The 26769-nt window shown below is 42.5% G+C and overlaps 1 long non-coding RNA gene across 2 annotated transcripts in view; it reads right to left on the minus strand.

Moving 5' to 3' along the window:
- LOC123577190 overlaps nt 1–26769 on the minus strand; it is a 102328-nt gene that overhangs the window by 69491 nt on the left and 6068 nt on the right. Inside the window, exons 1-2 of one of the 2 annotated variants that reach the window (XR_006701750.1) lie at nt 22242–22333; nt 8128–8262 (exon numbers count right to left, since the gene is read on the minus strand). This is a non-coding gene — a long non-coding RNA (uncharacterized LOC123577190). Of the gene's footprint in view, nt 1–8127; nt 8263–22241; nt 22334–26769 lie in introns of those variants that run through there. The other variant, XR_006701749.1, reaches the window with a different exon arrangement.

Genomic DNA, 26769 nt, shown 5'->3' on the forward strand with positions numbered 1-26769 from the left:
TCCCAATCCCCACCTCCCACCTTCCAGAAGTTATGGTGTGATCTTCCACAAGTTACTCAAACTCTCCAAAACCTCAGTTTCCTCACGAGTGAAATATCCTTCTCATAAGATTGGGTGACTAGTACGTCTTACCTTCTTTTTCTAGTCTCTGTGCCCCCCAGCATACGTGCAGACACGGAGAAGTACACCAGACCAGTACACTGTCCTTCTGTTCATCCTGCTTCCACGGGGGCTGGTTTGCTTGCCGCCTGTTTGCTATCTCACAGAATGTAATTTGCTAATACAGAACACTAAACATAGTAGATATTTAATCAACCTTTTGTTGAATGCCTGAGGATCGCATGCAATATAATTCAGTGAGTGACTTAAGTAAAGCAATGGCATAAATATTTAAAGACTCATTGAGGATGCAGCTGTAAATCTGTATTGATTGCCGCTGCATGTTTTACTAAACGTTGTAAAATTTCTGTACATCATCGCAATGAAGAAGGACAGATCTCCCCCACGATTCGGAGGCAGGCATGGTTTCCATTGGTCATGGAGAATGGAGTCTAATATCTGCTTTTCATCAATAGAGATTTCCAAGCTGGTCAAGGAGCTTTTGGTGGATGACGGCTGCAGATTTCTCCCGAATTTTATAAAACTTAAATATCAGTGGTTTTCAAGCCAGAATCACCAATGGTATATGAAATATTTATTTGACTTAAAATTTACCTTTCAAATAGATTAGTGGCAAGTTTTATAGGACTGTAATTAAAGAAAAAACCCATCATGTCCACACAAATGTGCAACAGTCCAATTTTAACCAGATGGATCTACCGGCTCAGTCGCATGGGCTGACCCTGGAGTGAGGGTTCTGGGATCATTCCTGCGGAAAGGTAGGAGCTTCCAATAAATGTGTTTCTGTAAGGAAGGTTGCAGCTCTCCACTAGCCTTCTTATGAATCACAGAACCTACATGTCATGCCCAATTAAAGGCTAGGCCAATTCGAGTGCATCTATCTGATACACGTTCCTAGACTACATAATTAGTCAAGAGGGCAGTTACAGTTTATGCTATGATAATGCTGTCTTACGGTTTTGGAACTAGGGAATTTTAAGTATTTACTGTCTGGCTTCTAGTTGATAAAACATGGAGGCAGTTGAAAAGGCAGAACGATGTATCATCCAAAGTGAAGCAGAGGAGAATACCTTCATGATCACGGACGGGTTAGACAGAGATATCTTAGGATATCCACAGTCTCACAAATGCGATCCACAAAAGACTGCCAAATTTGACATCGTTAAAGTTAAGGACTTAAAGAAAAATAGAGATACAATTAAAATTAAGAACTTTTGCCCATCAAAATATGCTATTAAGAGAGCGAAAAGGTACAACAAAGGCTGGAGAAGATATTTGTACCATATATATCTGACAAAGGATTTGTCTCCAGAATATATAAACAGACCTTACAAGTCAATAAGGAAAAGACTTGAACAGGTACTTCACCAAAAATAATGTTCAAATGGCCAATAAACATGTGAAAAGATACTCAACATTACTCACTAGGGAATGCAAATTAAAATCATAAGACTTCACTGTATACTCTTTAGAATGGCTAAAACTGAAAAAAATGTTAATAATAAGTGTTGGTGACGATGAGGACACATTGCTCGTGGAGAGTTAATTGCTACAATCTCTATTTGTCAGAATCTATTTCAGTTGTGTAAACACATATCCCACGGCCAAGTAATTAGATTCCTAGGTATATACCCAAGACATAAGTTTATCTATCTCCCAAAAGAATGTACAAAAATGTTTACGCCAGCTTAGTTTACAAACTGGAAATAATTTAGGATACAAAGCATTATTTACAATAGCCAGGACATGAAATCACCCAAGTATTCATCCACAGATGAATGGATACAGGCGATGTGGTACATATATATATATATATATATATACACACACACACACACACACACACATACACACACACACACACACACACATACACACACACACACACACAGAAGAATATTACTCAGCCATAAAAAGAATGAGACCTTACCATTTGCAACAATACGGATGGACCTAGAGGTTATAATGCTAAGTGAAATAAGTCAGACAAAGAGAGACAAATACCATATGATTTCACTCATATGTGAAATCTAAGAAACAAAACAAAGAAAAAAAGAGACAAAAATAGACTCTTAAATATACAGAATTGGTGTTTGCTAAAGGGGAGGGGGGTGGGACTATGGCTGGAATAGGCGAAGGAGATTCAGAGCACACTTATCGTGATGAGCACTGAGAAATGTATAGAATTGTTGAGTTATTATACTGACATCTGAAACTAATATAACACTGTATTTTAATTATACTTGAATTAAAAAAAACTGGAAACAACCCAAATGCCCATTAAGAATAGAATGGATAAAGAAGCCAGAAAAATCTCAAATAAACAACCTAACCTTATATCTAAAGGAGCTAGAAAAAGAGGAACAGACAAAACCCCAAACCAATAGAAGGAAGGAAATAATAAAGATTAGAAGAGAAATAGGGGCGCCTTGGTGGCTCAGTCGGTTGAGCATCCAACTTCAGTTCAGGTCATGATCTCACGGTTCATGGGTTTGAGCCTCGCATCGGGCTCTGCACTGATAGTTTGGAGCCTGGAGCCTGCTTCTGTGTGTCTCTCTCTCTACCCCTCCCCCGTTTTTCCTCTGTTTCTATCTCTCAAAAATAAAAATAAACGTTAACAAAAAAGATTAGAGGACAAATAAATGAAATAAAAACTAAAAGAACCCGATTGAACAGATCTATGAAACCAGGAGCTGGTTCTTTGAAAAGAGCAACAAAATGGATAAACCCTTAGCCAGACACATTAAAAAATAGAGGACTCAAATAAAATCTGAAATGAAAGAGGAGAAATAGCAATGGACACCACAGAAATACAAAGAATTATAGGGCAATATTCTATGTTAGTAAATTGGACAACCTAGAAGGAATAGATAAATTCCTAGAAACATATAACCTCTCTAAACTGAATCAGGAAGAAATCGAAAATTTGGGGTTCCTGGATGGCTCAATCGGTTAAGTGCCCAACTTTGGCTCAGGTCATGATCTTGTAGTCTGTGAGTTTGAGCTCTGCATCAGGCTCTGTGCTGACAGCTCAGAGCCTGCAGCCTGCTTTAGATTCTGTGTCTCCCTCTCTCTCTACCCCACCCCCGCTTGCATTCTGTCTCTCTCTCTCTCTCAAAAATAAACCTTAAAAAACTTTTAAAGAAGAAATAGCAAATTTGAACAGACCAATTATCAGCAAGGAGATTAAATCAGCAATAAAAAACTCCCAACAAGGAAAAGTCCAGGAGCAGATGGCTTTGCAGGTGAATTCTACTAAACATTTAAAGAAGAGTTAATTATATATTCTTCTCAAAAAATTCCAAAATATAGAAGAGGAAAACTCATATTCATTCTATGAGGTCAGCATGACCCTGACACCACAACCAGATAAATACACTACAAAAAAAGAGAACTACAGGCTAACATCTCTGATGAACATAGATGCAGAAATCCTCAACAAAATACTAGCAAACAGAATCCAACAATACATTAAAGAGATTCTTTACCATGATCAAGTGGGATTTATTCTGGGGATGCAAGGCTGGTTCAATGTTCACAAATCAATCAACATGATACATCATATCAACAAGAGAAAGGATAAAAACCATATGATCATCTCAATAGATACAGAAAAAACATTTGACAAAGTACAACATCCATCCGTATTAAAAACCCTCAGCAAAGTAGATTTAGAGGGAACATACCTCAACATAATAAAGGCTGCATATGAAAAACCCACAGCTGACATCATATTCAATGGGGAAAAACAGAGCTTCTCCCCTAAGAACAGGAACCGGACAAGGATGTCCACTCTCACATGTATTCAATGTAGTACTGGAAGTCCTAGCCACAGCAATCAGACAAGAAAAAGAAATAAAAGGCATTCGGATTGGTAAGGAAGAAGTAAAACTTTCACTATTTGTAGATGACATGATACTATATATAGAAAATCCTACAGACTCCACCAAAAAACTACTAGAACTGATAAATCCAGTAAGGTTTCAGGATACAGAATCAATATACAGAAATCTGTTGCATTTCTGTGCACTAGTAATGAAGTAGCAGAAGGAGAAATTAAGAAAACAATCCCATTTACAACTGCACCAAAAGTACTAAAATACCTTAGGAATAAACTTAACCAAGGAGGTCAAAGACCTGTACTCTGAAAATTCTAAAATACTGATGAAAGAAATTGCAGCATGGAAAGATGTTCCATGCTTACGGGTTGGGAGAACAAATATCGTTAAAATGTCTACACTACCCAAAGCAATTTACAGATTTAATGTAATCCCCATCAAAATACGAATAGCATTTTCCACACAACTAGAACAAATAATCCTAAAATGTGTATGGAACCACAAAAGACCCCAAAGAGCCAAAGCAATCTTGAGAAAGAACAAAGCAGGAGGAAACCGCAATCCCAGATTTGAAGGTATACTACAAAGCTGTGGTGATCAAAATAGTACGGTAGTGGCACAAAATAGACACATAGATCAATAGAATACAACAGAGCCCCAGAAATAAATCCATGCTTATATGGTCAATTAATCTTTCACAAAGGAGGGAAGAATGTACAATGGGGAAAAGACAGTCTTTTCCACAAACGGTGCTGGGAAAACGGGGCAGCTACATGAAAAACAATGAAACTGGTCCACCTTCTTACACCATACACAAAAATAAACTCAAAATGGATTAAGGATCGAAACGTAAGAAACTATAAAAATCCTAGAAGATTTTTAGTGATAGCAACATTTTGTCTAGATCTATCTCCTGAGGCAAGGGAAAACAAAAGGCAAACTTAAACTACTGGGACTACATCAAAAAGAAAATGCTCCTGCACAGAGAAGGAAACAATCAACAAAACTAAAAGCCAACTTACTGAATGGGAGAAGGTATTTGCGAATGACATATCCGATAAAGGGTTCGCATCCAAAATATAAAAGGAACTTGTACAACTCAACAACGAACAATCTAGTTGAAAAATGGGCAGAAGAGGGGCGCCTGGGTGGCTCAGTCAGTTAGGCATCTGGTTTCAGCTCAGGTCATGATCTCATCGTTCATGAGTTCGAGCCCCACGTCAGGCTCTGTGCTGACAGCTCAGAGCCTGGAACCTGCTTCGGATTCTGTGTCTCCCTCTCTCTCTGCCTCTCCCCCATTTGCACTCTCTTTCTCTCAAAAATAAATAAACATTAAAAAAATTTTTTTAAAAAATGGACAGAAGACACGGACAGCCATTTCTCCAAAGAAGACATCCAAATAGCTAACAGATACATGAAAAGATGCTCAACACCACTCATCATCAGGGAAACGCAAATCAAAACTATAATGAGATGTCACCTCACACCTGTCAGAGTGGCTAAAATCAACACCACAAGACACAAGTGTTGGCAAGGATGTAGAATAAAAAGAACCCTCCTGCGCTGTTGGTAGGAATGCAAGCTGGTGCAGCCACTGTGAAAACCAGCATGGGTTCCTCAAAATATTAAAAATAGAGGGGCACCTGGGTGGCTCAGTCGGGTAAGCACCCAACTCTTGGTTTCGGCTCAGGTCATGATCTCATCGTTTGGTTTGTGAGTTGAGCTCCTCACTGGGCTCTGAGTTGACAGTGTGGAGGCTGCTCTCTCCCTCTCTCTCTTCCCCACTCCCAACCCGTGTGCTCTCACACTCTGTCTCTCTCTCTCTCTCTCACAAGAAATAAACAAACTTAAAAAAAAAGAGCAGAACGGATGAATACACTGCAGTATATTTATACACTGGAATACGACACAGATATAAACAAGAGTAAACTATTGCTCTAGGAAACAACACGGACGAATCTCACAGACATAATGAATGAAAAAAAAAACCAGGCACAAAAGAGTATACACCATGTATCCATTGATAAGATGTTTACCGACAGGCAAAGCAAACCTGTAAGGACGGAGATCAAAACACTGTGCACCTGCTTGTGCTATGACCAGCAAGGGGGCCTGTGGGAATTTTCTAGAGCAATGGAAACATTCTATTTCATGATCAGAGTGGTGGTTACTTAGGTGCATATACAGTAAAAACCCATCCACCCAGAGGACACCTAAGATTTGCACACTTTATTGTATGTATGTAACATTGCAATAGAAATGTAAAAGAAATTAGAGCCAGCAGTGCGTTGGCAAATGTTTACCCAATTCTGTAGGGGAAAAGTTGCCCGCTCTGACTTCTGGTGCTTGCTGACTTCTTTTTGCTAATTTCCCTGGTGTAAATATTCTCACCATGCCACTTCCCAGCTACCCTGGCTCAAGGATTGGCAGCAAAATTCCAGAGAATGTAATATTCAGCTCTCACCGGCTCAAACTTCCCACCGCCATGGGAACAACTGTATTACGCTGTATTATTTTGATGGTTCTCAAATTACAACTGTATTATTTTGATGGTTCTCAAAACTGACCTACTCCTCTTTCAAGCTTTTGAAATTAGTTAGGAGACAGGCCTGAGGTGTTTCTGTAAACTGCTTAAAAGTGTTACCATTTGTAGCTACTTACCTGTTTGACTCCCGATTCCTTGATATTTGAGAACCCAAAATAAAGAAATTGATTGCTGATGCTGATATTACAATCTTTATCGGTAGCCCCTGGTTTTCACTTTTGTGTGATTATGAAAGTTCTTGCTGTTTTTACTTCAAAGGAAATAGGATACAAATAGAATTTCTAAAGTACCTATTTTATATATTGAGGTCTGAACTACTTAGGACTCTTTGGGCTGCAAGCCAAAAACACAACTCCAAAAAAAAAAAAAAAAAGAAAAGAAAGGAATATGTTTACATTTGTAACTGAGAAATCTTGGGGGGAAGTCAGGAATGGCCGGATCTAGGGGTTCAAATAACGTTATCAGAGTTCTGTTACTTTTTCCACCTCTCAGCTTGTTTGCCTCTAGCTGCGTTTATTCCCAAGCATGTTCTTTCTATGCAGTAAATGGCAGTTGGCATTATATTCTGAACTTATACTCTCTTTATACCTCCTGATCCCAAAGAGAGAGGAAAGCTTGGGAAAGACTCTGATTGGCCTGACTTAGATTAAGCGTCCATCTCTGAACCAACCATTGTGGCCAGGGACATGGGCTTCTCTCACTGGCCTCACTGCACCCATCTTGGGGCTCTGGCGGGTGTAAGGGAACGAGGGCAGCCCCTGGAGTCACATGGACTGTGCAGGCTATCTATGGAGTGACAGAAAGACGGCTCTGCCGAGAGAGAGAGAGAGAGAGAGAGAGAGAGAGAGGAGGCACAGGTACGGTTTAGTACCACATGGCACATAAAATGTCAACCAAACAGAAGTTTGGGCCACTACATAGACTTGGATGGTGAAACTCCCAGGCAGAGAGGTAGAAAAACCCAAGTCAAAAGGAAGAAGTCACGTGACTAAAGACACAACGCTTGGAAGAAAGTTTAAGGATGGGGTGAGGGGGTGGGTGTCAGGGAGCAGGGACAGTGCAAGCACCTGGGTCCAGCAGATGGCGTGGGCACTGTCTCTTCCCACACCTCTTACAGACCCACCGTGGGGGCAGGACTTGCTATGGGTGACCTCATCAGTGTAAGCCTTGAATGCCGTGACAAGTATACTCGCTTCAGGAGACAGAGTGGACCCAGGGAACCGGGGTGCAAAACGCTAGCCGAGTGACTCAGTTGGGGGCGGGGGGCTCTTTAACAAATCCTCTGAGCCTCTTATTCGTCACCTGTGAATTGAGAATTCTCTGCGCTCTGAGGGCCTCTTGCAAGGGCCTAGAGCTCATCTACCACGTATTAGCCAGGTGACCATGAACAAGTTCCTTAAACTTCTCTGAGACTCTTTCTTCTGAATCCAGAGAACGGGACAAGTCATAGCACCACCTCAGAGAGCCGTCAAGATCGAATGAGAAAATCCGCATAAAGCACACAGAGCCAGGCCCGGGTCGCCACAGGGAACGATAACAGCAACGGTTATTCCAACCAGGAGCCATCCAGTAGACTTAGTCCACCAGAAGCCCATCGCGCCCCCTCGGAACCCCCAGCGGTACCTTCGGCTTCTCCTCTGGCAGTTCGCGCTTTCCGCATCGCCCGAGAGGTGTGCAGCCGGGCCTGACGTCCGGCCCCATCCTCTGAGTCGTCTCAGGAGCTCAGCATCCTCCTACCGCCGTGGTGTTTTATGGATGCTGCACATGTGAGAAGAGATGAATGGATACAAGCTCATTCGGACGAAGAGAACCAGAAGATACGATACCTTTAAGATAGCGGTAAGTTGGGTCATGGGGATTTTTGTATCTCGCAAAAGCAAACCCTGAGCAAGACCTATATATATTCACACGGATGAACCTTAAAAGGTAGAACTGTGGTAAAAAAAAATTAAGTTGGAGAAGGAGGACTCTTCTATGACATCATTTATATAAATTTATTTTTTATTTTATCTTTTCCATCTTCTTATGTTTATTTTTGAAAGACAGAGAGAGAGAGAGCGAGCGCGTGCACACAAGTCAGGGAGGGGCAGAAAGAGAGGGAGGCACAGAATCCCAAGCCGGCCCTAGGCTCTGGGCTGTCAGCACAGAGCCCGACGTGGGGCTTGAACCAACCGCAAGATCATGACCCGGGTTGAAGTCAGATGCTTAACCGACTGAGCCACCCAGGTGGCCCCATTTATGTAAAAATTTAAAGGCACAAAGTGTTTTCTATCAATGGACACGTCGGTAAGTGTATTTATTACCTAAGAGCATAAATGTCGAACACCACCTGTGGGGGTGTCCCCTCTGGTGGGACGTGGGGGGGGGGTGTCTGGATGTGTTGAAGGTCAACGGCGTTCAGCTTTATTTGGAATAGCTTCATTTTTTAAAACAGGACAATGGGTTCATATGGGTCGTATAGTCTTTAAAAATAATAAACATAAACAAATGGGGAGCAAATATGGCAAAATGTCAAGCGGTGGTTAATTCTGGGCGCCGGGAATATGGGGTGGTAATTATTTTTATTATTTATCATGTTAGATTTAGCCTTCGTATTATTTATTTTTATAGTTTACATCTTACTATACATTTCCTTAAAGTATCTTATTCCCCAAATGATTATTTTCTCCACAGGTAAAATGGCACACCGTACCAAGTCAAAGCTACAAACAATTACAGTCAACAACTCCCTCCAGTCAACAACTGTTACCAGTTAGGAATTTTTCCCGAGAGACGGTCTGAGTTCACACAAGTGTGTTTTTTTGCCCAAATGGTAGCGTTCTACACACACTTTCCTATGACTTGCTCTTCGAAACTTGACAGAGCATCTTGAAGATAGTTCTCTCTTTCCGTACAGAGATTCTGCACTTTTTATTTTTATTTTTTTAAAATTTTGTTTTAACGTTTATTTATTTTTGAGACAGAGAGAGACAGAGCATGAACGGGGGAGGGGCAGAGAGAGAGGGAGACACAGAATCTGAAACAGGCTCCAGGCTCCGAGCCATCAGCCCAGAGCCCGATGCGGGGCTCGAACTCACGGACCACAAGATCGTGACCTGAGCCGAAGTCGGACGCTCAACCGACTGAGCCACCCAGGAGCCCCACTTCTGCACTTTTTAAAAATAAAAGGTTGGGGCGCCTGGGTGGCGCAGTCGGTTAAGCGTCCGACTTCAGCCAGGTCACGATCTCGCGGTCCGTGAGTTCGAGCCCCGCGTCGGGCTCTGGGCTGATGGCTCGGAGCCTGGAGCCTGTTTCAGATTCTGTGTCTCCCTCTCTCTCTGCCCCTCCCCCGTTCATGCTCTGTCTCTCTCTGTCCCAAAAATAAATAAACGTTGAAAAAAAAATTTTTTTAAATAAAAGGTTGACGGCATTCTATTTTATGAATGGACCGTAATTTTTTTTTAAGCTCCTATTGACGGACGTGGAGTTCGCTTCCAATTGTTTGCTATTACCAAACACTGTCTCGGCAAACACCGTGGTCCCTACATCTTTTCTGTAGGTCTGTGAGTCGATCCGTAGGAGAAATCATTACAGGCAGAACTGTTGGGTCAGAGGGTATGTTCATTCACATTTTTGACTGATATCACCAAATTGCCTGCCATTGAGATGGTTCCAACTTATCCCTCACCATCAGGGTATGTGATAGATGTAAAAAAGTTTTTGTTGTTGGGGCGCCTGGGTGGCTCAGTTGGTTAAGCGTCCGACTTCGGCTCAGGTCGTGATCTCACAGTTCGTGAGTTCGAGCCCCACGTCAAGCACTATGCTGACAGCCCAGAGCCTGGAGCCTGCTTCAGATTCTGTGTCTCTCTCTCTCTCTGCTCCTCCCCTGCTCGTGCTCTCTCTCTCTCTCTCTCTTAAAAACAAATAAAGCTTAAAAAAAGTTTTTGTTATTTAAAAAATTAAAAAGCAGAACAAAACTCAATCCATAAGTTTTGAGTCCCAGGAACTGCAGACACCTGTAAATATCATGCATAACTGCGTTTAGAATTGGCAGGCATTCACAGCAGAAGACAGGGCATGTTTTAGGTAAATATTATGGCTAATGAATTTTGTTCTTGTTGGGCTTCAGCCCACAATAAGTCCCCGCACGGCTGAAATTTAAAAGTATTTTAAAATCACTTTATGTAGCATAACATAAGCATCCTATAACCCACACAGTCTCTGTTAGTTTATTTTGAAAGTCTTTCCCCCCTTAATAAATTGCCTTGTTTAATATACCATGGATTTTAATTATCCGATTTACAGGGTTTGGGAAGACCTAAAAAAATTGGCACGCATCAGAACATTCACAACCTATTTAGCGGTGTTTTTTTTTTTTTTTTTAAACCAAAGGCCAAGAGGATAACTGTATCAAATATGTATTACACATATGATTTCTTTAGAGTATTTGTTTCTGCTTCATTTCCAACATCCCCATTGTCTAAATGATGGATTTTTATTTTACTTAGTCTCAAATTCCAAGAGAGTGATCTTAATGTATAAGAAGATATTGGCAGTTGACCGATAATAAACCATGAGCCCAGCTCCCTCAGTGACACTGACAGCCACACAATGGCCTCTGGGGACTGAGCTTCGGCCCCAGACTCAGTTGTATCAAATCAAGGCCAATAAAACTTCCTGCTTTGGAAAGAAATGGGAAGTCTGGCACTTTCTTCAAAAGTCTTTTTTTCTTTTTTCTTTTTTTTTTTTTAATTTTAAAACATGGAAAAGGATGTAAGTAAAAGGAAAAAACACGACTGGAGCAGAGAGAACTTTCCACTTGCAACGGATGTCAAAATCCTGGCACGTTATTTTGTGGATAGCAACAAATTGATTCTAAAGTTTATACGGAGTCAAAAGGCCAGAAGAGCCAACACAATATTGAAGAAGAACAAAGTTGGACGACTGACACTACTTGACTTTAAGACTGACTATAAAGCTACAGACAGTGTGGTATCGGGGAAAGAACAAATAGATTAATGGAACGGAATAGAGAGAGAAATAGACCCATATAAGCAGTCAACTGATCTTTGAAGAAGGAGCAAAAGCCATAGAATGGATACAAGATGGTCTTTTCAACAAGCGGTACTGGAACAGCCAGACATCCACATGCAATTAAAAAAAAAAAGAATCTAGATATTTGTAATGGATGGGACCAGATTATTAGGCATGAGGGGGAGGAAACGTTAGATGAAATGCCGGAGTGGGGCTACCGAGGAGGGAGTGAGGACTTCTTTCCTGAAATCTCTAAGAATAAACAATTCTGCCCTAATTGGGAAGGTCAGCAGGGCCTGCTAAGGTTGCTAGAATTCTACAGTATTTTTCCCCCCCTGACTAAGCTGCCTCGGCTGCCCTTTCTTTATCGTGCCCAGGGGTGATGCAGGGCAATCAAAATGTGTCGAGGCTTATTACGCCCAGCCAGGGGCTTCTGTTCCAAGCAAATAGGAGTGCAAAATAAATACTCATTGGCTTTGTCCAGGCTTATCCAAACAGGCTCGTTAATAGGTGTTTCCAAAAAATATATTTCGCCTCTTTGAGTAGAGGAAAATCAATGATGATATTAGGTTTATGTGAAGGTCAAGCCGTTCAGCACTTAGCTTCTCTCATCCTCGGGTTTTAAAGGAAGCGATGAAGGAGCATTTCTGACAATGCTGCATGGAAAGTGTCTTGACTGAGATTCCTGGACTTAATAAAAGATTTATGGTGGAAATTTTGCGAGTAATGTCTTGTTAAAATAACTTCTGCGCTAACCTCAAGTGACAAGCGATTGCTCAAACTTGTTCCTACAGCTCCTGGGCCTTCTCTTTAATCTTTCATTAGCTCTGTTCTCCAAACTCGAAATACAAGGGACGACAATTGTTTGGGTCCATTATCTTTGATATGAGTGTCTCTTTGCTGTCTTCGAGGATGTGTTTTCTTTTTTCTGAATTACAAATGAAGTAAATGTCACCATTTGATGGTAATGGATGGCATTTAAATATACACTGATGTCGCATTGCTTAAAAGTCAAGACCCTTGTGAGCGGTGTTAAGTGATAGGCAGAGGGTGCTTTCTGGGATAGAGAAGACAGAGGGAAGACTTCACAGCTCGGGTGGTGACGGCCAAAAGCGACGCCTGTTCCTGGCTTTCCAGAACGTCCGTTGTACCAAGAATGTTAGAATGAAAATAAAGGAAAGCACAAGTGTGTATAGACATAAAGACTGCTTATGTCAGAGAGGAACAGCAGCCAGTATCATCTCCCACAATCTGGTAATGGTGGACAGACAATCCTGGTTGTCTGTGGTTAGTTATGTACTGAGTTGTGTCCCCCGCCTTCCCCTCCATTCATAAGATAAAGTCCTAACTGCCAATGTGATTGTATTTAGAGATGGGGCCTTTAAGAAGGGAATTAAGGTTATAAGTCCAAAGGGTAGGGCCTGAATTAAGACTGGTGTCTTTACAAGAAGACACCAGGAGTGCGTAAGTACAGAGAAAAGGCCACGCGAGGACACGATGGGAAGATGGCCATCGACAAGCCAAGAATAGAGTTCTCATCAGAAACCAACCCAGTGACACCTTGATCCTGGACTTCCAGCTCCCAGAACCGTGAGAAAACAAATTCCAGTTGCTTCAGCTACCCAGGCTGTTACAGCAGCCCCAGCAGGCTGCTGTATCTGTCCATCCACGGATGCCAGCTAATCCCCTGCAGCTCAGGCATGGGCACGTGACCCATGCTAGCCAATGAGAGATAAAGGAAAGTCTGCTGGGGGCTTCTGGAAAGTACTTTCCTCCCTGTAAGAGACAGACACCTTAGAAGAACCTTCTTTTTGCTTTTGAATGTTGTCCTGTGTGGATGTGAAGCCTGGAGCTGCTGCAGGCATCTTGAGATTCTTTGGGGGAAGGCTAAGGGGATTGCCAGGGTATGGCCCCAGAGCCCTGGAAACTGCTTACCCCCACACTCTTCGGTGTAGAAAAGAAATAAACCCCACACCGAAGCTACTCTTACCTGAATATGCAATGTTGGGTTGGAAAATACGCTAAGGGATGCTGTGATTAAAAAGCACACAAAGGAATCCCACTGAAAAGTCTGTCATTCTAGGTGATAGGATACCAGACAGAGAAGCCGTCTCATTCTGGAGAATTCTAAATGACTCAGGCCATTAGAAAGTTGAATCTTCGGCATAGAGGTTTCTCAGTGTTGACATTACGTATTGACTGTGAACAGTTACAACGACGTGTGTGATTCCAACATAACTGGAGTGGCTTGACATTCGGCAGTTTCTAGTTTTTTCAAATAGCCCTCCCTGAAGACCACTAGAATTTGTCTTTTCGTCATCCCCAGCACAAGCACCCTGATCCACTGTCTTGCTCCCACCCGGTTCCCGTGGCTTCCCTTCCCATCTACGTGTACCTACATGCTTATTTTTACTAAAGAAAATTCAAATCGAAGTAACACGCGCTCAAGGTCAGAAAATAAAGCTGCCCAGAGGGATTTATCGTGGGCCCCTTGCCTTGTCGCTCATGACCCAATCCTGCTCCTCACGGGCGATCCCTTTAACCATTAAGTCATAGTTTGGTAACTTTATAGTCCTCCCCCCCCATAATTATATCATTCTTTTTAGTTTTTTTTTTTTAATAGTTTGCATCCACACACATATACTTATTTATCTATAGTCTGGAAGTTTCTTAGAAAGTTAAACATGAGTTTACCACGTGTCCAAAGAGGAACAAACACCTATGTCTCCACAAAGACTTGTGCCAGAAGGTTCATGGCAGCGCTATCTATAATCACCAAAAGGTGGAAATGACCCAAATGTCGGCCCACTTATGAACGGATAAAGTGTGCTATGTCCAGACAAAAATATTATTCACCAATAAGAAGGAACACGTGCTACAACACGGATAAGCCTTGAAGACATCATGCCACGTGAGAGAAGCCAGACCCGAAAGACCATGCGCTGTAGAATTCCACATGTGCAGAATGTCTAGAAAAGGCATGTGGATAGAGACAGGAATATTAGTGGTTGCCAGCAGCTGGGGGGGTGGGATCGGGGCAAAACTGCAGCTGGGCGTGAAGGTTCTTCCCGAGCTGAAAGACACGTTGCACAGATCTGTCGATTGACTAATAATCATTGAATTGTGCGCGTCAAGAGCGAATTTTATGGAATGTAAATTATACCTCAAGAGGGCTGTTAAAATATATAAAACATGACACAACTCTCTCTTTCTTGTTCCGTCAGCTAGAAACAAGGCTGTCCACTTCCTTCTTTGTGGGGCAAGATGGTTACCCCATCTCCCGCTGCTCCTGCTCTCCCGCTTCCATTTCCCAAACGTCTCCAAATCGTACATTTACTTTTTGCAAAAGACATGGGTCTTTTGCAAAGAATGCCAACATTTTACACAAATAAACTTTACAGGTTTGAAATCCGTAAGCGGCATTTATGTCAACATGATGATCCAAGTACTTTTCCTAAAAGAACCAAGTCTGGTACCAGGATCGTATTTCCTTCTCTACCGCTCCGCTATCACTCCAAGGCAAAAGGGAATGTTCAAATGGATTCTCCATTTTTGCATTCCATCATTTCCTTAAGATCATGGCATGTTTGACTCTTCTTCATATCTGAGCACTGCCTTTTTTATACATCTGTACCCTTCTCCTGCCCCTGGATTAAAAAGATGATGTTTCCATTTTAGAATAGTTTTCGATTTACAGGAAAAAATGTGAAGATAGTTCAGAGAGTTTCCATATACCCCACACCCAGTTTCTTCTGTTATCGACATTTCACGTTAGCGTAGTACATTTGTCACTATTAACGAACTGATATTGATGCATCATTATTAACTAAAGCCCATACTTTCTTTAGATTTCCTTAGTTTTAATGTAATATCTTTTTTCTGATTCCATTCTGGAAACCACATTACATTTAGTTATCGCATCTCCTCAGGCTCCTGTTGGCTGTGACAGTTTCTCAGACTTTGTTTTTGATGAACCTTGACAGTTTTGAGGAGGGCTGGTCAGGTGTTTTGTGGGGCAATCCTCGATTGGAATTTGATGTTTCTCTCGTGGTTAGACTAGGGTCGTGGGTTGTGGGGAGAAAGATCACAGAGGTAAAGTGTCATTCTGATTACAACATGGCAAGGATATGTGAATGAAAGTGAGCCACCACATAAATTATCTGGACTTCTGCACAGAAGCTTTGTCTATTCTCCCCCATCATTCATTCATTCATTCATTCGTTCATTCATTTTAGTAGTAGGGACTCATGAATACAGTAGAGTTTTTCAATTTCTCTGAATCTGTGTGAAAACAGAAAGAGAAACAACATAGCAAAACCCCAAATCCATGGACCACATTTACAACAAAACTAGGCAATACTAAATTGTTTCTATCTACCCCAAAATACAACTGGGTGGGAGAAACACCAAGAACTGTAAGACTTTCACATCATCAGTTCTGCAGGGGGAAGAAGGAGGAAAAAATGGAGTAGCGTTGAATGAATCTAAGTACAGGAGAACCTGGAATGGCAGGAAGTACCCACTGGAAAGAAGGTAGGAAAACTAGAGAGCAACGGCTGGAACCAGGAGGGGGTTTTCCCTCTCTAAATAAGAGGCAAGTGCAAGGGGCCTGTGGTAAGAAGAACTGAAGGGGTCCTACACAAGGAAGAAAATTCTGGGAATATAAAAACTGAGCATGACAAGGACAAGAGAAAGGAAGGAACAAATAAGTCCAGATCAAAGCAGGGCAGAGGAACAGAGAGGCAGGAGAGCTTAAAACACAAGACACGGGGCGCCTGGGTGGCGCAGTCGGTTAAGCGTCCGACTTCAGCCAGGTCACGATCTCGCGGTCCGTGAGTTCGAGCCCCGCGTCGGGCTCTGGGCTGATGGCTCAGAGCCTGGAGCCTGTTTCCGATTCTGTGTCTCCCTCTCTCTCTGCCCCTCCCCCGTTCATGCTCTGTCTCTCTCTGTCCCAAAAATAAATAAACGTTGAAAAAAAAAATTAAAAAATAAAATAAAATAAAATAAAAAAAAACCAAGACACAGCATTTTGGGGACACTATGCAGAAAGAACAGAAGAGGGAATTCTGAAGTCAGGAAAACTGTTTTGAACCCCTCCCTTATCCTAAAATTTAAGAACTAATTTTCCATAAAGACAGATAACAGAAAAGCATCGAGGCCAAATTGTATACAAAATTATTACTGAAAAAAGAAAGGGAGAGAATAAAGAGCAGAACAACACCCTCCGGACACCTGCAAGAAAGCCATACCCACGAACAGATGGAACCTGAATCCCAAAGAAAGAAAATATGAGCCAAGGATTTAGATCCAGCAAAACTAACTTTCAGGCATAGGGATCATGGACAAATTGTACCATTGATCCCATGGGCCCTTCCTGAGAACCTACAAGAGAACAAGATTCAGACACCCCAAACGATGGGAGAATCACCGGGGAAGCAGGAAATAGAATTACCCACAGAATGTAGACCCAGTGAGGGGAAAGAGAGAGCACGTCCAGTGTATAACGGCCATGTACTCTTACGATACAGTCAAACTACCATAATGGGGGAGAGTGGGAGAGCATATAAGATGCTTAACAGTTTTAGCAAGCCTAGTAATTATATTATTATTCTTCTGGGGTGATTGTACGTATTACACGGGATAAAACAAATCATGAGTTACAGGACATTCTTTTTTTTTTTTTTTTTTTTTTCAACGTTTATTTATTTTTGGGACAGAGAGAGACAGAGCATGAACGGGGAGGGGCAGAGAGAGAGGGAGACACAGAATCGGAAACAGGCTCCAGGCTCTGAGCCATCAGCCCAGAGCCCGACGCGGGGCTCGAACTCACGGACCGCGAGATCGGGACCTGGCTGAAGTCAGACGCTTAACCGACTGCGCCACCCAGGCGCCCCTAGTTACAGGACATTCTAATCCTATCGCCCCCCACGACTTTGAAAACCAGGATCTCAGTGTGGGGAAGGGAGATAGAGATGTAATGGATGAGAGGGAATAGTAGGCATGTGCATTTGCTTACTTATTTTCTAGCCCTGTCTGATGGAAAGGTCTAGATACAATGACCAACTGTATTGGTCTGCTAGGGCTACCACAACAAAGGACCACAGTCTGGGTGGCTTAAATAAGAGTACTTTCTCACAGGTCCAGAGACTGGAGTTCCGAGATCAAGGTGATGGTTCCTTCAGAGGCCCCTCTCCTTGACCTGCAGGTGTTTGCCTCCTCCCAGTGTCTTCACATGGTGTTTCTCCTTGTGTCTTGATCTCGTCTTAAAAGGACACTGGCCATTTTGGATTAGGGTCAACACTGATGATCTCATTTTAACTTAATTATTCTTTTTTTTTTTTAAAACATCTTTAATGTTTATTTATTTTTGAGAGAGAGAGAGAATAGGGGAGGGGCAGAGAGAGAGGAAGACACAGAATCCGAAGCAGGTTCCAGGCTCTGAGCTGTCAGCACAGAGCCTGATGTGGGACTCGAGCTCACGAACATGAGATCATGACCTGAGCCAAAGTCGGGTGCTCAACGGACTGAGCCACCTGGGTGCCCCCTTAATTATCCCTTTAAAGACCCCATCTCTGAAGGCAGTTACATTTTGAGGTACTGGAGATTACGAATTCAACATATGAATTCTGTGGGGGACACAATTCAGCCCGTAACACCAACCTCGTTCAATAACAACGGGCATCTCTACTGCTCGGTGTCTGGTCCTTTACACTAAAAGAAGCAGGTCTTTTGGAGAGGCTCTTGGAGTGCTAGCAAGATTTTATTTTTTTGACAGAAGTGGTGGTTATAAGGTGTTCACTTTATAATAATACGTTGTCATCTGCTTATTTTATGTAGGTTTTGGGTGTGTGTTTCATTTAATAATAATGCTGTAGATTGAATGTCTGTATCTCTTCAAAATTCGTATGTAGAAATCCTAATCCCCAGGGTGATGATATTATGGGGTAGGTCCTTTGAGAGGTGATTAGGTCATGAAGATGAAGGTTCATGATTGAGATTAGTGGCCGTATAAGAGAGACCCTAGAGAGTTAGATTGCCCCTGCTTCTCTGTGAGGACACAGTGAGAAGAGAGCCATCTATCGACTAGGAAGCAGGCTCTCACCATACACTAAATCTGCCGGTACCTTGATCTTGGACTTTTCAGCCTCCAGAACTATAGGAAATAAATTTCTGTTGTTCATAAGCCACCCCGTTTATAGTATTTTGTTACAGCGGCCCAAGTTGAGTACGACAAATAAAAAAATTGAGACAATTTTAAGAGGAGAAATGGAATGACTAGCAACTTGATCAAACATGCAAAAACAAGAAAAATGTAAAAGGACCTACTACTTTAATAAAGACAGAAGGAATAAAATCAAGTATATCAGTCATTGTATTAAAAATGAATGAACTAAATTCTATCCCTGAAGACAGAGGTTGTCATATTAGTGTTTAAAACCAAAGCCAACTAGGATAAAGAAGGTACATCTATCTTCAATAGAATATTACTCAGCCACGAAAAAGAATGAAATCTTGCCATGCAATGACATGGATGGAACGAGTGTATTATGCTAAGTGAAATAAGTCAGTCAGAGAAAGACAAATACCATATGATTTCACTCATATTTGGAATTTAAGAAACAGAACAAGTGAACAAAGAAAGAAAAAGAGACCAATAAAACAGACTCTTAAGGATAAAGAACAGATGATTGCCAGAGGGGAGGCGTGTAGGGGGACGGATGAAGTAAGGGGGATTAAGAGCACACTTATCATGACGAGCACTGAGAAATGTATAGAATCGTTGAACCACCATATTGTACACCTGAAATTAATATAACACTCTATGTTAAGTACATGGGAATTTAAAACATGAAAAAAAAAACCCCAGCTAAATGCAACGTGTACGTATTTAAAGATAAGCGATAAAAATGGTTGAAAGTAATGGGTTGGCAAAGTGACACTAAGCAAATGCAACCAAGAAGAAAGCTATATGTACGTGTGTGCAGCACATTTTCTTTATCCATTTATCCATCGGTGAATACTTAGGTTGTTTCCATATCTTGGCTCTTGTAAATGATGCTGTAATGAACACAGCGGTGCAAATACCTCTTTATGACAGTGATTTCACTTCCTTCAGATAAATACCCAACGTGGACTTGCTGGGTCATATGGTAGTTCTGTTGGCTTTTTTTTTTTTTTTTTTAATTTGACGAACCTCCATATTGTTTTCCATAGTGTCTATATCAATTCATATTTTCACCAACAGTGTAATAGGATTCTTTTTGTCCACGTCCTTGCAAGCACTTGTCATCTCTTGTCATTTTTATAACAGACATTCTAACAGGTGTGAGGTAATATCTCCTCGTGGTTTTCATTTGCATTTGCCCAATGATCAGTAATATTGAGCACCTGTTCCTATACCTGTTGCCCATTTGAATATCTTCTTTGGAAAGATGTCTATTCAGGTCCTCTGCCCATTTTAAAACTGGATTTTTTTTTGTTTTTTGTTTTTGCTGCTTTTGAGTTATATAAATCCCTCGTATATTTTGGATATGAACTCTTATCTGATGTACGGTTTATAAATATTTTCTCCCACCCAACTAAAGATTGCCCTTTCATTTTGTTGATGGTTTCTTTGCTGTGCAGAAGCTTTTTAGTTTGATGTAGACTCACTTTTTTTGTTTTTGGTGCGTGTGCTTTTCGGGGCACATCTATAAAATCATTGCCAAAACTGCTGTCAAGGAGCTTTCCCCTGTGTTTTCTTCTAGAAATTTTATGGTTGTACCTTTAAGTCTTTACTCCACTTCAAGTTAATTTTTGTAAATGGTATAAGATAGGGGTCCAGTTTCATTCTTTTATATGTGAATATCCACTTTTCCCAGCACCATTTATTGAAGAGACTATCTTTCATGCATTGAATACTCTTGGCTCCATTGTCAAATATTAGTTGACCATGTATGTGAGGGTTTATTTTTGGGCTCTTGATTCTGTTCCACTGCTCTGTGTGCCTATTCTTATGCCCATACCACACTGACTTGATCACAATAGCTTTGTAAGATAGTTTGAAACCAGGAGGTGTGATGCTTCCAGCTTTGTTCTTTCTTAGGATTTCTTTGGCTATTCGGGGTCTTTGGTGGCTTCAGATGATTTTAGGTTTGTTTTTCTATTCTGGAAAAAAAGGCCATTGGAATTTTCCTGATAAAAATAATCCAGAAAATTCTGCGAATGGATAAATCCTAGAGGGTAGTCAAGGATACATAAGAGAGAAGCTTAATGAGGGGACATTTGTCTTATCTGGTGTCAGATGATCCAATAAAGGTACTGCAGTGAAATCAACATGGTATTTGCTTCCAAACAGGCAAATAGATCAGTGAATCAGAAGAGGGAATCTGAAATCAGAGCCAGAAGAAAACTTCTATATGACAAAAATGGTGGTTTAGTTTTTGGGAAAGTACAAGATTATTTAATAAGTTTTGGTGGCACAATCCACCCAACATCTAGAAGAAAATAAAAGTGAATCTCTGTCTTATATTCTATTTGATCACACATTACAGAATATGGAATAAATACAAGAAGCAAAACCTGGCCCACTCTGTGTCTAATTAGGGGTGGGGAGACTTTCTTTATCAGACCGACAATTCAAAAGCTTTAAAAGAAAAAGACAGGGGCCCCTGGGTAGCTCAGTCAGTTAAGCATCCGACTCTTGGCTGTGGGTCAGGTCATGATCTCCTGCTTTTGTGAGTTCGAATTTCGGGATTCTCTGTCTCCCTCTCTCTCTGTCCTTCCCCCACTTGTGCTCTTTCTCTAGGAAACTTAAATTTTTTTTTTTTTTTTTTTACATTTTGATACATGAGTCTTTATTCATTTTTTTTGTGTTTTTTTTTTGTTTTTTTGGTTTTTTTTTTTCAATATATGAAATTTATTGTCAGATTGGTTTCCATACAACACCCAGTGCTCATCCCAACAGGTGCCCTCCTCAATGCCCATCGCCCACCCTCTCCTCCCTCCCACCCCCCATCAACCCTCAGTTCTCAGTTTTTAAGAGTCTCTTACGCTTTGGCTCTCTCCCACTCTAACCTCCTTTTTTTTTTTTTTTTCCTTCCCCTCCCCCATGGGTTTCTGTTAAGTTTCTCAGGATCCACATAAGAGTGAAAACATATGGTATCTGTCTTTCTCTGTATGGCTTATTTCACTTAGCATCACACTCTCCAGTTCCATCCATGTTGCTACAAAGGGCCATATTTCATTCTTTCTCATTGCCACGTAGTACTCCATTGTGTATATAAACCACAATTTCTTTATCCATTCATCAGTTGATGGACATTTAGGCTCTTTCCATAATTTGGCTATTGTTGAGAGTGCTGCTCTAAAACTTAAAATTTTTTTAAAAAAATTTTCATTAAAAAAAGACGTATTTGAATATACAGAAATTAAGAACCTTTGCACAGTGAGTGATGTTACAAATAAAGTCAACAAAATGACAATAAAAAGCTGATAGAAGCGATCCAATCGAGAAGAGAGTGGATAAAGGATGTGAACAGGGCGCTCAAGAGAGCACAAAACAGAAAGGTCAGCCAACAGGCAAAGAGGCTTAAGTGTACCGGCGTTAAGGGAATTTCAAATTAAAGTAGCGATGTAATATTTCAACCCACAAGAGTGTTTAAAAGTAAAATAGCACAATGCGTGTGTAATGGAGTATAAAACCTCTTACGTGTGCATGTGTATTTACGCAAACGTGCACTTACCTGTGCACTTTTGTGTCTGTTTACAATTTTATGAGCGTGGAGAATAAAGGCTTCCTTATAGATCGCTAACATAAGTTACTTATGTTGGTGCTGGAGGGAGGTGGGAAGGAAAAAGAGGGAGAAAACGAAGTCAAATGAGAAAGGAAAACAAATAAGAGTATGTTAAAAAGCACTGATGACGTATTTATATACGTGTGTGAAATTATATATGTGCGTACATACGTAGATTTTATTTTGCAAAGAAGACATTTCCTCAGATCTTGAAACCATTAGTCTATTGCCTCCCCATCCCCATTTTATTATAAATTTTAAAACATGAATAGAAAAATTGAAATACTACAACATATGCCTTGATATCTTTTACCTAGATTCAACTGTTGGTAACAGGTTGATGTATTTGCTTTATCTGTGTGTGTGCCCGTGTGTATAATGTATATATTTGTATTTACATACACACGGCTATTTACAGAACTATTTGAAGGTAAGTTGCAGGCAAAATTGTCACTTCATCCCTAACTGCTTTAGCATGTATCTTTTATAAATAAGGACATTTCCCCCGATATATCCACAACACTATTATCACACCTAAAAAAATTAACACAAATTTCAAAATGTCATCTAATATCTAGTCCATATTCAGTTTTCCCCAGCTGTCCCAATGGTATATATAATGTTCACTGTTTCTCACCTTTTTTTTTTTTTTAAGTTTATTTACTTATTTTGGGAGAGAGAAAGTAAAGAAGGGGCAGAGACAGAGAATCCCAAGCAGGTTCCGCACCACCAGTGCAGATCCCGACGCGGGGCTTGAACTCACGGACCGCGCGATCATGACCTGGTCCAAAGTCATCCGACTCGGCTTAACTGACTGAGCCACCCGGGTGCCCTGGTGTTCATTTTTTGAACCAGGATCCAGTGATGTTTTATGCATTGCACTGTCATTTCTTTTCAGGTTTTTAAAATCTGGATTTTCCCCTAGGATATTGACCTTCCCAAGAGTCCTGGTTCACCCCGCACACCATGAGTTAATCCTCCCTGTTGTCATTTGACCACGTTTACCTTGAGTTGCCTGGCGTGGAAAGCTACAGGGTGCCCTGAATCCCCCCCTCCCCGACACTTTTCGGTCTATGTCTCTGTCCCACCTTCCATCAGGCACAGTATTTCTTGTTCTTGGGCGTCCAAGGTCCTTGGGGGTCGACCAGTCCTCCCCCACAGGAGTCCAACTCCTGTGCTGTGCTCCTTGCTACAGTTCTGTCACCTGGGCCTCAGCAGTTACCTCCTTGCCATCTGCTCACCATCCTCCATAAATTTTGTCTTGTTCCAGGCCAAGCAGAGGTAAAGGCCGATGAGCTACCACTTTACTAGGAGGTGCAACTCCAGTTAAAGGGCCATAGGGAGGAGGGAGAACCCGTACAAGGATGTGCTAGCCCACTAAGTTCAGGAGACTGGTCTCGCAGAACCAAGATACCGTGAGGGGTCCAGTGGCCCCATCTCTCGTTAATCAAAGGCTTACCCCCTGAGACTTGACCACCCCACACTTCCGGGTTGCAGAAGTCCCAGAGCCGTCTGCAGCATCCCATGCCCCAGGGAAGACCAAGGCAGGAGGTAAGACCTTGTCAGGTGCTGCCCGCTGGAAACGGGCCAAAGCACTCCCTGCTCTGTGGCTAGGATGAGAGTTTCTGAAGTGGGGCTGAAGAGGTAGGTATATCCCATGAACGACTCTGGCCAGTGGTCTGCCTCTTGTTCTCTCTGTCATTGACTTCTACCCTTTTTGGTTGTTGTTTACCATGATTTAGGAGGGGTGACAGGAGGCAGGAAAGATAAATGCACATAGTCAATTCTTCACCATGAATAGTGAGTATCTTCATTTGTTTTCTGTGCTTCCTGAAATATGAAGATGTGAACTCAGTGGTGTGCCGGGAAATGCTGCATGAGTGGCCCTCTGGGGGCGGCGGGGGTGGGGGGAAGCCCTGATTTGTAGCATTTGCTCATTTTCAGGGTGCAAATCCTGCCACCATGGCCAATTTCCGGCTCCTGATGTAATGGCACTGAATGCAGAGTTGGGAAGGGACACAGACAATTAGCTCCCACGAGCTGGTGCAGGCCAGCCCCAACACACTCCTGTGTGTTACCCGAATAATAAGCAATGAAGGACACGGTAATTGTAGGAGGCCTGCTCCATGGTCAAGTTGAGAGCAGCAGAAAAAGCAAGCCACAAACAATCAAAACCGAAAGGGCAGTCCTCCACTGGCCGACCCCGTATACACAACGAATCACCAACTCACAAATGAAATATTAGAAAATATCTTGTTCCTGACACGGGGGCTGCTTCTACCTCTCAGCTGTGCCTGACTTTTCGGGGTGATATACAAAGCCACGTAAAACATCAACGACAGGAACGACAGCAACAAAATGTGCTTTGAGGAGGACGCAGAGAAGTGTCCTACCTGTTGAGCCTGGGGGCTTCACGACCAACCAGACTTCAGATCTGATCTCCACTCCCACCAAATAATTATAGGAATTCCAAAGGACACAGCTCTTCCAGTAACGTCAGGGTCTCTGGGCCCACACACTTCGCTCACACAGCCCAAGCAAAGGGGAGACAGGCCTCCTGGCGAGTCCTCAAGGGGCATGACTGGAAAATCGAAGCTCACCTAAGAAAATGCTTCATGATGGCATCAGTATCCACTAGAAGGCCCTCGAGGAAATGACTTTGAGGCTGATCCCGTGTTGACACACACCCGGGATGGATCCTGAATGGCGCAGGGTAATTAGTGGTCTAATGACCACAGGCTGGCACTTGTCCACCTTCCTCCAGTTCTGCAGAATTGAATAATGCATAGCTCCTGTATGGTTGATGAGCGTCAACCAGGTGTTTATAGAACAGCGTGCCGGGAGGCTTGTGGCTTTCTTAAGTCCTGGCCGGATGGCAAAGGTCCTAAGTCCCGAGAGGTCTTAGCGATTCAGCTAGATTGTGTCCCCACAGCTCAGGCTACTTACGCAGGGCTTGTGTTCCCACTGATGCTTATGGTGCTCCGACGTATCTGGATGTGGCATCCAAGTCCACACTGACCGTATCAACGGTATCTATTCTTAATGGATTTTGATCGTATTTACTCCCAGATTTAGTCTGTCTGGACCAAAGAGGCCCCAAGCTTGCAGCCTGCCCTTCCCAGCAGCCCCAGGGTCATTTCCGCGGTCCTTCCCTGGGCGGCCTAGCCTAGGCCCCAGAGCCATGGTTTTACAAACACGGAGACAGGTAAACGCTGTCCAGTCTTTTTATGCCCTTATGTCCGTTGGATGCCAACTGGTGAGAAACGACTCCAACCAGGAATGACTTAAGCAAAAGAGTATTTATTACCTCACGTGTCAAGAATTCTGGAGGTAGGCTGGTTCAGGCCGGGTTAATTAAGCGGCTCAGATATTATCAGAGGCCCAGGTGCTTTCTGTTTTTCCACTCCGTCACAACCCTCATGTTACTTATTGTCCTTAGGCTTGTTCCCTGTCGTTACCGATCGGTGCCCCAGTGCCCAGCCCTCTGGGCAGACACAGTGAGGTGAGTGGCAGAGGGGAGCCGTCTTCTCCTGTGTGTTTCCCTTTATCAGCAAGGAAGCACTTGCACCGGAGCCTTCTAGAAGTTGCCCCTAACACCTCACAGTCCAGAATTTCATCATAGACCCACCCTTAACTGGTCGGTGGCAAAGGGAATGTATTTCCCGGGAAAGGTGTAGATTGACATTGAACTTTCTGAGCTGCCTGCCTAAAGCACATTGCCATCTGGTGTTGGAGAAAATCGGGGTTTGTTCAAGCCACGCGAGTGAGGAGAAGCGGCTGTAGGACAAGCGACTCACCACGTCTGCAGCCCCCCCCCCCCGGTTTTGGTGACAACAGAGCACCCAAAAAACATGCCCATCCTGATTCCCAGGATACTCTCTGGAGATCTTCATTTTACACAGGAGATAGTGTTGACTCCTTGTGTACCCAGAGGTATCTCTATTTGCCACTACATTTCACTGCCGGTCTGGCCGGCTGTAGACTTCCGGATCAAAAGCACTGTGCCTGGGGACTTTGAGGTACGGTTCCGCCACCCTCCAGCACTCACTGTGTCTGAAGAGGTGTCTGAGGGAAGTCTGACTCTCATGCCTATCTGGCAAAATGTTTTGTTCTCTCTGGAACCGTTTTGAATTTCCTCTTCACCTTTGGAGCTCTGAAATGGCACCCCAAATGTCTAGGTGTGGGCCTTCTTCCATTCGTCCCTCGGGGCACTTGATGGTCCCTGGCAGTCTGAATATCACACCTTCGCTTCCACCCTTATGTACTTTTTCCCCCCTCCGCTTCTGGAAGTCGAATAAAAGTAATATTTTGCCTTCTGGGTCTATCACGCTTGTTTCTTCACCTTCGCTAATTTTTCTGTTTGGGTCTGCTCTCAAGTATATGAGGTTTCCTTGGCTGATCTGGACCATGGGGCAAATCTGGTCTACTACGTGTTGTTCTATGGCTTGCAGGCTAACGTATATTTTTCACTGGTGGA

This window comes from Leopardus geoffroyi, chromosome D2 (assembly GCF_018350155.1).
Source record: "Leopardus geoffroyi isolate Oge1 chromosome D2, O.geoffroyi_Oge1_pat1.0, whole genome shotgun sequence".
NCBI classification, from domain to species: domain Eukaryota; kingdom Metazoa; phylum Chordata; class Mammalia; order Carnivora; family Felidae; genus Leopardus; species Leopardus geoffroyi.